General features: G+C 43.9%; 1 protein-coding gene across 1 annotated transcript in view; it reads right to left on the bottom strand.

The window, feature by feature from the left end:
• The window catches only part of LOC139273966 (polyunsaturated fatty acid lipoxygenase ALOX15B-like), a 112,615-nt gene that overhangs the window by 91,510 nt on the left and 7,862 nt on the right, over positions 1-13,243 (bottom strand). The window lies entirely within an intron of this gene.

Genomic DNA, 13,243 nt, shown 5'->3' with positions numbered 1-13,243 from the left:
GACAGTCAAGGGGATATTTGGTAGAGGTGTTCAAAATCCAGAAGGGATTTGATTGAATAAATAAGGAGAAACGGTTTCCAATGGCAGAAGGGTCAATAACCAGAGGACACAGATTTACGGTGATGCGCAAAAGAACCAGAGGGAGATGACGTAACAAGTTTTTACGCAGCGAGTTAGAAACATAGAAACATAAAAAAATAGGTGCAGGAGTAGGTCATTCGGCTCTTCGTGTCTGCACCACCATTCAATCAGATCATGGCTGATCATTCCTTCAGTATCCCTTTCCTGCTTTCCCTCCATACCCCTTGATCCCCTTAACCGTAAGAGCCATGTCTAACTCCCTCTTGAATATATCCAATGAACTGGCATCAACAACTCTCTGCGGCAGGGAATTCCACAGGTTAACAACTCTCTGAGTGAAGAAGTTTCTCCTCATCTCAGTCCTAAATGGCCTACCCCTTGTCCTAAGGCTATGTCCCCTGGTTCTGGACTTCCCCAACATCGGGAACATTCTTCCCGCATCTAACTTGTCCAGTCCCGTCAGAATCTTATACGTTTCTATGAGATCCCCTCTCATCCTTCTAAACTCCAGTGAATAAAGGCCCAGTTGATCCAGTCTCTCCTCAAATGACAGCCCAGCCACCCTGGAATCAGCCTGGTGAACCTTCGCTGCACTCCCTCAATAGCAAGAACGTCCTTCCTCAGACTAGGAGACCAAAACTGAACACAATATTCCAGGTGATGCCTCACTAAGGCCCTGTACAACTGCAGTATGACCTCACTGCTCCTATATTCAAAACCCCTTGCTATGAAGGTCAACATACCATTTGCCTACTTTACCGCCTGCTGTACCTGCATGCCCACTCTCAGTGACTGATGAACCATGACACCCAGGTCTCGTTGCACCTCCCCTTTTCCTAGTCTGCCGCCATTCAGATAATATTCTGCCTTTGTGTTTTTGCCCCCAAAATGGATAACCTCACATTTATCCACATTATACTGCATCTGCCATGTATTTGCCCACTCACTTAACCTGTCCAAGTCAACCTGCAGCCTCTTAGCATCCTCCTCACAGCTCACACCGCCACCCAGTTTAGTGTCATTTGCAAACTTGGAGATATTACACTCTATTCCTTCATCCAAATCGTTGTTGTGATCTGGATTGCACGGCCTGAAAGGGAAGTGCGAGCAGATTCAATCGTAACTTTCTAAAGGGAATTGGATAAATACTTGAAGGGGCGATGGAGAAAGAGCAGGGGGAGTGGGTCTAATTGGATAGTGCTTTCACAGAGCTGACACAGGCACGATGGGCCGAATGGCCTCCTTCTGTGCTGTATCATTCTATGATTTTATGATGACCTCCAAGGATTAGAGGAAAGAGGTCAAGTGTATCCAACAATGAGTCAACCTTTTCTAGTATTTATTATTGAAAAATTCATGAGATTGGATGAGATCAAAACATACAACAGGTTGTATGAGGAAGTGTAGTTAGCTCATATTTAACTTATGAGCTGGTTTCTTTCCGACACTCATGATTTTATGATGACCTCCAGGGATTAGAGGAAAGAGGTCAAGTGTATCTAACAATGAGTCAATCTTTTCTAGTATTTATTCTTGAAAAACTCATGAGATTGGATGAGGAAGTGTAGATAGCTCATATTGAAAGAGCTGACGGTGTTTATTTAACTCATGACCTGGTTTCTTCCTGACACTCATAAGCAAAAATTGAATTGATTCTACATGCAGTTACTGATTTTAAAAACTCCGCAGGCTCTTCAGCCAAGTGCTAAAGTCTTTTGAGCCTCTGGTCAGTAACATCAGTCTCCTCCTCCACTCATCATTCCTCTGGCTGACTCACGTTCCATGTATTACCTTATGAAAGTCCATATATAAAGATTAACCACACTATCCTCATCAACCCTCTATTCCCCCTCAATGCATCTCTTTGGACTGATGAGTGGGAGCCTGGCAGAAGCCCCTCAATGGGAGTCCGGGTTGCGTATGGGAGCAGGCTTCTTTGTTGAGTACAAGAAAAAGTATACAGAAAATCCAAATCATGACAATCTTTCTTCTCTCTTATTCTTTTGAACCTGAGTGGAGGCAGTTCAGAGAAGTCAGCATGGATTTGTTAAAGGCAAATCCTGTTTGATGAACTGATTGAGTTCTTTGATGAAGTAAAGGAGAGGGTTGATGAGGATAGTGTGGTTACTCTTTATATATGGACTTTCATAAAGTGTTTGATAAAGTACCACATAATAGACCTGTTGACAAAATAGAACCCCAAGGAGTTAAAGGGGCAGTGGCTGCTTGGATACAAAATTAGCTACGGGACAGAAAGCAGAGAGTAGTGGTGAACGGGTGTTTTTCAGACTGTAGGGATGTATATAGTGGTTCACCAGGGGTTGGTATTCGCACCACTGTTTTGTTTAATATATATTAATGACGTGGACACGGCATAATTTCAAAGTTTGCAGATGGCATGAAACCTGGAATATAGGGAACCGTGAGGAGGATAGTGATATACTTCAAAAATGCACAGACAGGCTGGTGAAATGGGCGGACACATGGCAGATTAAATTTAACACATCGAAGTGTGAAGCGATTAATTTTGGTGGGAAGAATGTGTAGAGGCAATATAAACAAAATGTTACCATTCTAAAGGTGGTGCAGGAACAGAGAGGCCTGGGGGCGTACGGACACAAGTCTTTGAAGGTGGCAGGACATGCTGAGCAGGCTGATAAAAAAGGCATATGTGTTCCTTGGCTTTATATACAGAGGCTTGGAGTACAAAAGCAAGGAAGTTATGCTAAACCTTTATAAAACACTGATTAGACCCCAGCTGGAGTATTGTGTCCAATTCTGGGCACTACTTTAGGAAGGATGTCAAGACCTTGGAGATGGTGCAGAGGAGATTTATTAGAATGGTACCAGGGATGAGGGACTTCAGTTACATGGAGGGACTGGAGAAACTGGGTTGCTCTCCTCATAGCAGAGACAGTCAAGGGGATATTTGGTAGAGGTGTTCAAAATCCAGAAGGGATTTGATTGAATAAATAAGGAGAAACGGTTTCCAATGGCAGAAGGGTCAATAACCAGAGGACACAGATTTACGGTGATGCGCAAAAGAACCAGAGGGAGATGACGTAACAAGTTTTTACGCAGCGAGTTAGAAACATAGAAACATAAAAAAATAGGTGCAGGAGTAGGTCATTCGGCTCTTCGTGTCTGCACCACCATTCAATCAGATCATGGCTGATCATTCCTTCAGTATCCCTTTCCTGCTTTCCCTCCATACCCCTTGATCCCCTTAACCGTAAGAGCCATGTCTAACTCCCTCTTGAATATATCCAATGAACTGGCATCAACAACTCTCTGCGGCAGGGAATTCCACAGGTTAACAACTCTCTGAGTGAAGAAGTTTCTCCTCATCTCAGTCCTAAATGGCCTACCCCTTGTCCTAAGGCTATGTCCCCTGGTTCTGGACTTCCCCAACATCGGGAACATTCTTCCCGCATCTAACTTGTCCAGTCCCGTCAGAATCTTATACGTTTCTATGAGATCCCCTCTCATCCTTCTAAACTCCAGTGAATAAAGGCCCAGTTGATCCAGTCTCTCCTCAAATGACAGCCCAGCCACCCTGGAATCAGCCTGGTGAACCTTCGCTGCACTCCCTCAATAGCAAGAACGTCCTTCCTCAGACTAGGAGACCAAAACTGAACACAATATTCCAGGTGATGCCTCACTAAGGCCCTGTACAACTGCAGTATGACCTCACTGCTCCTATATTCAAAACCCCTAGCTATGAAGGTCAACATACCATTTGCCTACTTTACCGCCTGCTGTACCTGCATGCCCACTTTCAGTGACTGATGAACCATGACACCCAGGTCTCGTTGCACCTCCCCTTTTCCTAGTCTGCCGCCATTCAGATAATATTCTGCCTTTGTGTTTTTGCCCCCAAAATGGATAACCTCACATTTATCCACATTATACTGCATCTGCCATGTATTTGCCCACTCACTTAACCTGTCCAAGTCAACCTGCAGCCTCTTAGCATCCTCCTCACAGCTCACACCGCCACCCAGTTTAGTGTCATTTGCAAACTTGGAGATATTACACTCTATTCCTTCATCCAAATCGTTGTTGTGATCTGGATTGCACGGCCTGAAAGGGAAGTGCGAGCAGATTCAATCGTAACTTTCTAAAGGGAATTGGATAAATACTTGAAGGGGCGATGGAGAAAGAGCAGGGGGAGTGGGTCTAATTGGATAGTGCTTTCACAGAGCCGACACAGGCACGATGGGCCGAATGGCCTCCTTCTGTGCTGTATCATTCTATGATTTTATGATGACCTCCAAGGATTAGAGGAAAGAGGTCAAGTGTATCCAACAATGAGTCAACCTTTTCTAGTATTTATTATTGAAAAATTCATGAGATTGGATGAGATCAAAACATACAACAGGTTGTATGAGGAAGTGTAGTTAGCTCATATTTAACTTATGAGCTGGTTTCTTTCCGACACTCATGATTTTATGATGACCTCCAGGGATTAGAGGAAAGAGGTCAAGTGTATCTAACAATGAGTCAATCTTTTCTAGTATTTATTCTTGAAAAACTCATGAGATTGGATGAGGAAGTGTAGATAGCTCATATTGAAAGAGCTGACGGTGTTTATTTAACTCATGACCTGGTTTCTTCCTGACACTCATAAGCAAAAATTGAATTGATTCTACATGCAGTTACTGATTTTAAAAACTCCGCAGGCTCTTCAGCCAAGTGCTAAAGTCTTTTGAGCCTCTGGTCAGTAACATCAGTCTCCTCCTCCACTCATCATTCCTCTGGCTGACTCACGTTCCATGTATTACCTTATGAAAGTCCATATATAAAGATTAACCACACTATCCTCATCAACCCTCTATTCCCCCTCAATGCATCTCTTTGGACTGATGAGTGGGAGCCTGGCAGAAGCCCCTCAATGGGAGTCCGGGTTGCGTATGGGAACAGGCTTCTTTGTTGAGTACAAGAAAAAGTATACAGAAAATCCAAATCATGACAATCTTTCTTCTCTCTTATTCTTTTGAACCTGAGTGGAGGCAGTTCAGAGAAGTCAGCATGGATTTGTTAAAGGCAAATCCTGTTTGATGAACTGATTGAGTTCTTTGATGAAGTAAAGGAGAGGGTTGATGAGGATAGTGTGGTTACTCTTTATATATGGACTTTCATAAAGTGTTTGATAAAGTACCACATAATAGACCTGTTGACAAAATAGAACCCCAAGGAGTTAAAGGGGCAGTGGCTGCTTGGATACAAAATTAGCTACGGGACAGAAAGCAGAGAGTAGTGGTGAACGGGTGTTTTTCAGACTGTAGGGATGTATATAGTGGTTCACCAGGGGTTGGTATTCGCACCACTGTTTTGTTTAATATATATTAATGACGTGGACACGGCATAATTTCAAAGTTTGCAGATGGCATGAAACCTGGAATATAGGGAACCGTGAGGAGGATAGTGATATACTTCAAAAATGCACAGACAGGCTGGTGAAATGGGCGGACACATGGCAGATTAAATTTAACACATCGAAGTGTGAAGCGATTAATTTTGGTGGGAAGAATGTGTAGAGGCAATATAAACAAAATGTTACCATTCTAAAGGTGGTGCAGGAACAGAGAGGCCTGGGGGCGTACGGACACAAGTCTTTGAAGGTGGCAGGACATGCTGAGCAGGCTGATAAAAAAGGCATATGTGTTCCTTGGCTTTATATACAGAGGCTTGGAGTACAAAAGCAAGGAAGTTATGCTAAACCTTTATAAAACACTGATTAGACCCCAGCTGGAGTATTGTGTCCAATTCTGGGCACTACTTTAGGAAGGATGTCAAGACCTTGGAGATGGTGCAGAGGAGATTTATTAGAATGGTACCAGGGATGAGGGACTTCAGTTACATGGAGGGACTGGAGAAACTGGGTTGCTCTCCTCATAGCAGAGACAGTCAAGGGGATATTTGGTAGAGGTGTTCAAAATCCAGAAGGGATTTGATTGAATAAATAAGGAGAAACGGTTTCCAATGGCAGAGGGGTCAATAACCAGAGGACACAGATTTACGGTGATGCGCAAAAGAACCAGAGGGAGATGACGTAACAAGTTTTTACGCAGCGAGTTAGAAACATAGAAACATAAAAAAATAGGTGCAGGAGTAGGTCATTCGGCTCTTCGTGTCTGCACCACCATTCAATCAGATCATGGCTGATCATTCCTTCAGTATCCCTTTCCTGCTTTCCCTCCATACCCCTTGATCCCCTTAACCGTAAGAGCCATGTCTAACTCCCTCTTGAATATATCCAATGAACTGGCATCAACAACTCTCTGCGGCAGGGAATTCCACAGGTTAACAACTCTCTGAGTGAAGAAGTTTCTCCTCATCTCAGTCCTAAATGGCCTACCCCTTGTCCTAAGGCTATGTCCCCTGGTTCTGGACTTCCCCAACATCGGGAACATTCTTCCCGCATCTAACTTGTCCAGTCCCGTCAGAATCTTATACGTTTCTATGAGATCCCCTCTCATCCTTCTAAACTCCAGTGAATAAAGGCCCAGTTGATCCAGTCTCTCCTCAAATGACAGCCCAGCCACCCTGGAATCAGCCTGGTGAACCTTCGCTGCACTCCCTCAATAGCAAGAACGTCCTTCCTCAGACTAGGAGACCAAAACTGAACACAATATTCCAGGTGATGCCTCACTAAGGCCCTGTACAACTGCAGTATGACCTCACTGCTCCTATATTCAAAACCCCTTGCTATGAAGGTCAACATACCATTTGCCTACTTTACCGCCTGCTGTACCTGCATGCCCACTTTCAGTGACTGATGAACCATGACACCCAGGTCTCGTTGCACCTCCCCTTTTCCTAGTCTGCCGCCATTCAGATAATATTCTGCCTTTGTGTTTTTGCCCCCAAAATGGATAACCTCACATTTATCCACATTATACTGCATCTGCCATGTATTTGCCCACTCACTTAACCTGTCCAAGTCAACCTGCAGCCTCTTAGCATCCTCCTCACAGCTCACACCGCCACCCAGTTTAGTGTCATTTGCAAACTTGGAGATATTACACTCTATTCCTTCATCCAAATCGTTGTTGTGATCTGGATTGCACGGCCTGAAAGGGAAGTGCGAGCAGATTCAATCGTAACTTTCTAAAGGGAATTGGATAAATACTTGAAGGGGCGATGGAGAAAGAGCAGGGGGAGTGGGTCTAATTGGATAGTGCTTTCACAGAGCCGACACAGGCACGATGGGCCGAATGGCCTCCTTCTGTGCTGTATCATTCTATGATTTTATGATGACCTCCAAGGATTCGAGGAAAGAGGTCAAGTGTATCCAACAATGAGTCAACCTTTTCTAGTATTTATTATTGAAAAACTCATGAGATTGGATGAGATCAAAACATACAACAGGTTGTATGAGGAAGTGTAGTTAGCTCATATTTAACTTATGAGCTGGTTTCTTTCCGACACTCATGATTTTATGATGACCTCCAGGGATTAGAGGAAAGAGGTCAAGTGTATCTAACAATGAGTCAATCTTTTCTAGTATTTATTCTTGAAAAACTCATGAGATTGGATGAGGAAGTGTAGATAGCTCATATTGAAAGAGCTGACGGTGTTTATTTAACTCATGACCTGGTTTCTTCCTGACACTCATAAGCAAAAATTGAATTGATTCTACATGCAGTTACTGATTTTAAAAACTCCGCAGGCTCTTCAGCCAAGTGCTAAAGTCTTTTGAGCCTCTGGTCAGTAACATCAGTCTCCTCCTCCACTCATCATTCCTCTGGCTGACTCACGTTCCATGTATTACCTTATGAAAGCCCATATATAAAGATTAACCACACTACCCTCATCAACCCTCTATTCCCCCTCAATGCATCTCTTTGGACTGATGAGTGGGAGCCTGGCAGAAGCCCCTCAATGGGAGTCCGGGTTGCGTATGGGAACAGGCTTCTTTGTTGAGTACAAGAAAAAGTATACAGAAAATCCAAATCATGACAATCTTTCTTCTCTCTTATTCTTTTGAACCTGAGTGGAGGCAGTTCAGAGAAGTCAGCATGGATTTGTTAAAGGCAAATCCTGTTTGATGAACTGATTGAGTTCTTTGATGAAGTAAAGGAGAGGGTTGATGAGGATAGTGTGGTTACTCTTTATATATGGACTTTCATAAAGTGTTTGATAAAGTACCACATAATAGACCTGTTGACAAAATAGAACCCCAAGGAGTTAAAGGGGCAGTGGCTGCTTGGATACAAAATTAGCTACGGGACAGAAAGCAGAGAGTAGTGGTGAACGGGTGTTTTTCAGACTGTAGGGATGTATATAGTGGTTCACCAGGGGTTGGTATTCGCACCACTGTTTTGTTTAATATATATTAATGACGTGGACACGGCATAATTTCAAAGTTTGCAGATGGCATGAAACCTGGAATATAGGGAACCGTGAGGAGGATAGTGATATACTTCAAAAATGCACAGACAGGCTGGTGAAATGGGCGGACACATGGCAGATTAAATTTAACACATCGAAGTGTGAAGCGATTAATTTTGGTGGGAAGAATGTGTAGAGGCAATATAAACAAAATGTTACCATTCTAAAGGTGGTGCAGGAACAGAGAGGCCTGGGGGCGTACGGACACAAGTCTTTGAAGGTGGCAGGACATGCTGAGCAGGCTGATAAAAAAGGCATATGTGTTCCTTGGCTTTATATACAGAGGCTTGGAGTACAAAAGCAAGGAAGTTATGCTAAACCTTTATAAAACACTGATTAGACCCCAGCTGGAGTATTGTGTCCAATTCTGGGCACTACTTTAGGAAGGATGTCAAGACCTTGGAGATGGTGCAGAGGAGATTTATTAGAATGGTACCAGGGATGAGGGACTTCAGTTACATGGAGGGACTGGAGAAACTGGGTTGCTCTCCTCATAGCAGAGACAGTCAAGGGGATATTTGGTAGAGGTGTTCAAAATCCAGAAGGGATTTGATTGAATAAATAAGGAGAAACGGTTTCCAATGGCAGAAGGGTCAATAACCAGAGGACACAGATTTACGGTGATGCGCAAAAGAACCAGAGGGAGATGACGTAACAAGTTTTTACGCAGCGAGTTAGAAACATAGAAACATAAAAAAATAGGTGCAGGAGTAGGTCATTCGGCTCTTCGTGTCTGCACCACCATTCAATCAGATCATGGCTGATCATTCCTTCAGTATCCCTTTCCTGCTTTCCCTCCATACCCCTTGATCCCCTTAACCGTAAGAGCCATGTCTAACTCCCTCTTGAATATATCCAATGAACTGGCATCAACAACTCTCTGCGGCAGGGAATTCCACAGGTTAACAACTCTCTGAGTGAAGAAGTTTCTCCTCATCTCAGTCCTAAATGGCCTACCCCTTGTCCTAAGGCTATGTCCCCTGGTTCTGGACTTCCCCAACATCGGGAACATTCTTCCCGCATCTAACTTGTCCAGTCCCGTCAGAATCTTATACGTTTCTATGAGATCCCCTCTCATCCTTCTAAACTCCAGTGAATAAAGGCCCAGTTGATCCAGTCTCTCCTCAAATGACAGCCCAGCCACCCTGGAATCAGCCTGGTGAACCTTCGCTGCACTCCCTCAATAGCAAGAACGTCCTTCCTCAGACTAGGAGACCAAAACTGAACACAATATTCCAGGTGATGCCTCACTAAGGCCCTGTACAACTGCAGTATGACCTCACTGCTCCTATATTCAAAACCCCTTGCTATGAAGGTCAACATACCATTTGCCTACTTTACCGCCTGCTGTACCTGCATGCCCACTTTCAGTGACTGATGAACCATGACACCCAGGTCTCGTTGCACCTCCCCTTTTCCTAGTCTGCCGCCATTCAGATAATATTCTGCCTTTGTGTTTTTGCCCCCAAAATGGATAACCTCACATTTATCCACATTATACTGCATCTGCCATGTATTTGCCCACTCACTTAACCTGTCCAAGTCAACCTGCAGCCTCTTAGCATCCTCCTCACAGCTCACACCGCCACCCAGTTTAGTGTCATTTGCAAACTTGGAGATATTACACTCTATTCCTTCATCCAAATCGTTGTTGTGATCTGGATTGCACGGCCTGAAAGGGAAGTGCGAGCAGATTCAATCGTAACTTTCTAAAGGGAATTGGATAAATACTTGAAGGGGCGATGGAGAAAGAGCAGGGGGAGTGGGTCTAATTGGATAGTGCTTTCACAGAGCCGACACAGGCACGATGGGCCGAATGGCCTCCTTCTGTGCTGTATCATTCTATGATTTTATGATGACCTCCAAGGATTCGAGGAAAGAGGTCAAGTGTATCCAACAATGAGTCAACCTTTTCTAGTATTTATTATTGAAAAACTCATGAGATTGGATGAGATCAAAACATACAACAGGTTGTATGAGGAAGTGTAGTTAGCTCATATTTAACTTATGAGCTGGTTTCTTTCCGACACTCATGATTTTATGATGACCTCCAGGGATTAGAGGAAAGAGGTCAAGTGTATCTAACAATGAGTCAATCTTTTCTAGTATTTATTCTTGAAAAACTCATGAGATTGGATGAGGAAGTGTAGATAGCTCATATTGAAAGAGCTGACGGTGTTTATTTAACTCATGACCTGGTTTCTTCCTGACACTCATAAGCAAAAATTGAATTGATTCTACATGCAGTTACTGATTTTAAAAACTCCGCAGGCTCTTCAGCCAAGTGCTAAAGTCTTTTGAGCCTCTGGTCAGTAACATCAGTCTCCTCCTCCACTCATCATTCCTCTGGCTGACTCACGTTCCATGTATTACCTTATGAAAGCCCATATATAAAGATTAACCACACTACCCTCATCAACCCTCTATTCCCCCTCAATGCATCTCTTTGGACTGATGAGTGGGAGCCTGGCAGAAGCCCCTCAATGGGAGTCCGGGTTGCGTATGGGAACAGGCTTCTTTGTTGAGTACAAGAAAAAGTATACAGAAAATCCAAATCATGACAATCTTTCTTCTCTCTTATTCTTTTGAACCTGAGTGGAGGCAGTTCAGAGAAGTCAGCATGGATTTGTTAAAGGCAAATCCTGTTTGATGAACTGATTGAGTTCTTTGATGAAGTAAAGGAGAGGGTTGATGAGGATAGTGTGGTTACTCTTTATATATGGACTTTCATAAAGTGTTTGATAAAGTACCACATAATAGACCTGTTGACAAAATAGAACCCCAAGGAGTTAAAGGGGCAGTGGCTGCTTGGATACAAAATTAGCTACGGGACAGAAAGCAGAGAGTAGTGGTGAACGGGTGTTTTTCAGACTGTAGGGATGTATATAGTGGTTCACCAGGGGTTGGTATTCGCACCACTGTTTTGTTTAATATATATTAATGACGTGGACACGGCATAATTTCAAAGTTTGCAGATGGCATGAAACCTGGAATATAGGGAACCGTGAGGAGGATAGTGATATACTTCAAAAATGCACAGACAGGCTGGTGAAATGGGCGGACACATGGCAGATTAAATTTAACACATCGAAGTGTGAAGCGATTAATTTTGGTGGGAAGAATGTGGAGATGCAATATAAACAAAATGTTACAATTCTAAAGGTGGTGCAGGAACAGAAAGACCTGGGGGCGTACGGACACAAGTCTTTGAAGGTGGCAGGACAAGCTGAGCAGGCTGTTAAAAAGGCATATGGGTTCCTTGGCTTTATATACAGAGGCTTGGAGTACAAAAGCAAGGAAGTTATGCTAAACCTTTATAAAACACTGATTAGACCCCAGCTGGAGTATTGTGTCCAATTCTGGGCACTACTTTAGGAAGGATGTCAAGACCTTGGAAATGGTGCGGAGGAGATTTACTAGAATGGTACCAGGGATGAGAGACTTCAGTTACATGGAGGTACTGGAGAAACTGGGTTGCTCTCCTCACAGCAGAGACAGTTAAGTGGAGACTTGGTAGAGATGTTCAAAATCCAGAATGGATTTGATCGAGTAGATAAGGAGAAACTGTTTCCAGTGTCAGAAGGGTCGATAACCAGAGGACACAGATTTAAGGTGATGGGCAAAAGAACCAGAGGGAGATGACGCAACAAGTTTTTATGCAGCGAGTTAGAAACATAGAAAAATAGGTGCAGGAGTAGGCCATTCGGCCTTTGAGCCTGCACCGCCATTCAATAAGATCATGGATGATCATTCCTTCAGTACCCCTTTCCTGCTTTCTCTCCATACCCCTTGATCCCCTTAACCGTAAGAGCCATGTCTAACTCCCTCTTGAATATATCCAGTGAACTGGCATCAACAACTCTCTGCGGCAGGGAATTCCACAGGTTAACAACTCTCTGAGTGAAGAAGTTTCTCCTCATCTCAGTCCTAAATGGCCTACCCCTTGTCCTAAGACTATGTCCCCTGGTTCTGGACTTCCCCAACATCGGGAACATTCTTCCCGCATCTAACTTGTCCAGTCCCGTCAGAATCTTATACGTTTCTATGAGGTCCCCTCTCATCCTTCTGAACTCCAGTAAATAAAGGCCCAGTTGATCCAGTCTCTCCTCAAATGACAGCCCAGCCATCCCTGGAATCAGTCTGGTGAGTCTTCGCTGCACTCCCTCAATAGCAAGAACGTCCTTCCTCAGACTAGGAGACCAAAACTGAACACAATATTCCAGGTGATGCTTCACTAAGGCCCTGTACAACTGCAGTAAGACCTCCCAGCTCCGATATTCAAATCCCCTAGCTATGAAGGCCAACATACCATTTGCCTTCTTTACCGGCCTGCTGTACCTGCGTGCCCACTGTCAGTGACTGATGAACCATGACACCCAGGTCTCGTTGCACCTCCCCTTTTCCGAGTCTGCCGCCATTCAGATAATATTCTGCCTTTGTGTTTTTGCAACCAAAATGGATAACCTCACATTTATCCACATTATACTGCATCTGCCATGCATTTGCCCACTCACCTAACCTGTCCAAGTCACCCTGCAGCTTCTTAGCGTCCTCCTCACAGCTCACACTGCCACCCAGTTTAGTGTCAACTGCAAACTTGGAGATATTACACTCTATTCCTTCATCCAAATCGTTGTTGTGATCTGGATTGCACGGCCTGAAAGGGAAGTGCGAGCAGATTGAATAGTAACTTTCTAAAGGGAATTGCATAAATACTTGAAGGGGCGATGGAGAAAGAGCAGGGGGAGTGGGTCTAATTGGATAG

This window comes from Pristiophorus japonicus, chromosome 9 (assembly GCF_044704955.1).
Source record: "Pristiophorus japonicus isolate sPriJap1 chromosome 9, sPriJap1.hap1, whole genome shotgun sequence".
Classification (NCBI taxonomy): domain Eukaryota; kingdom Metazoa; phylum Chordata; class Chondrichthyes; family Pristiophoridae; genus Pristiophorus; species Pristiophorus japonicus.
The sequence above is the reverse complement of the archived record's forward strand: the minus strand, read 5'-3'. Positions and strand labels throughout refer to the sequence as shown.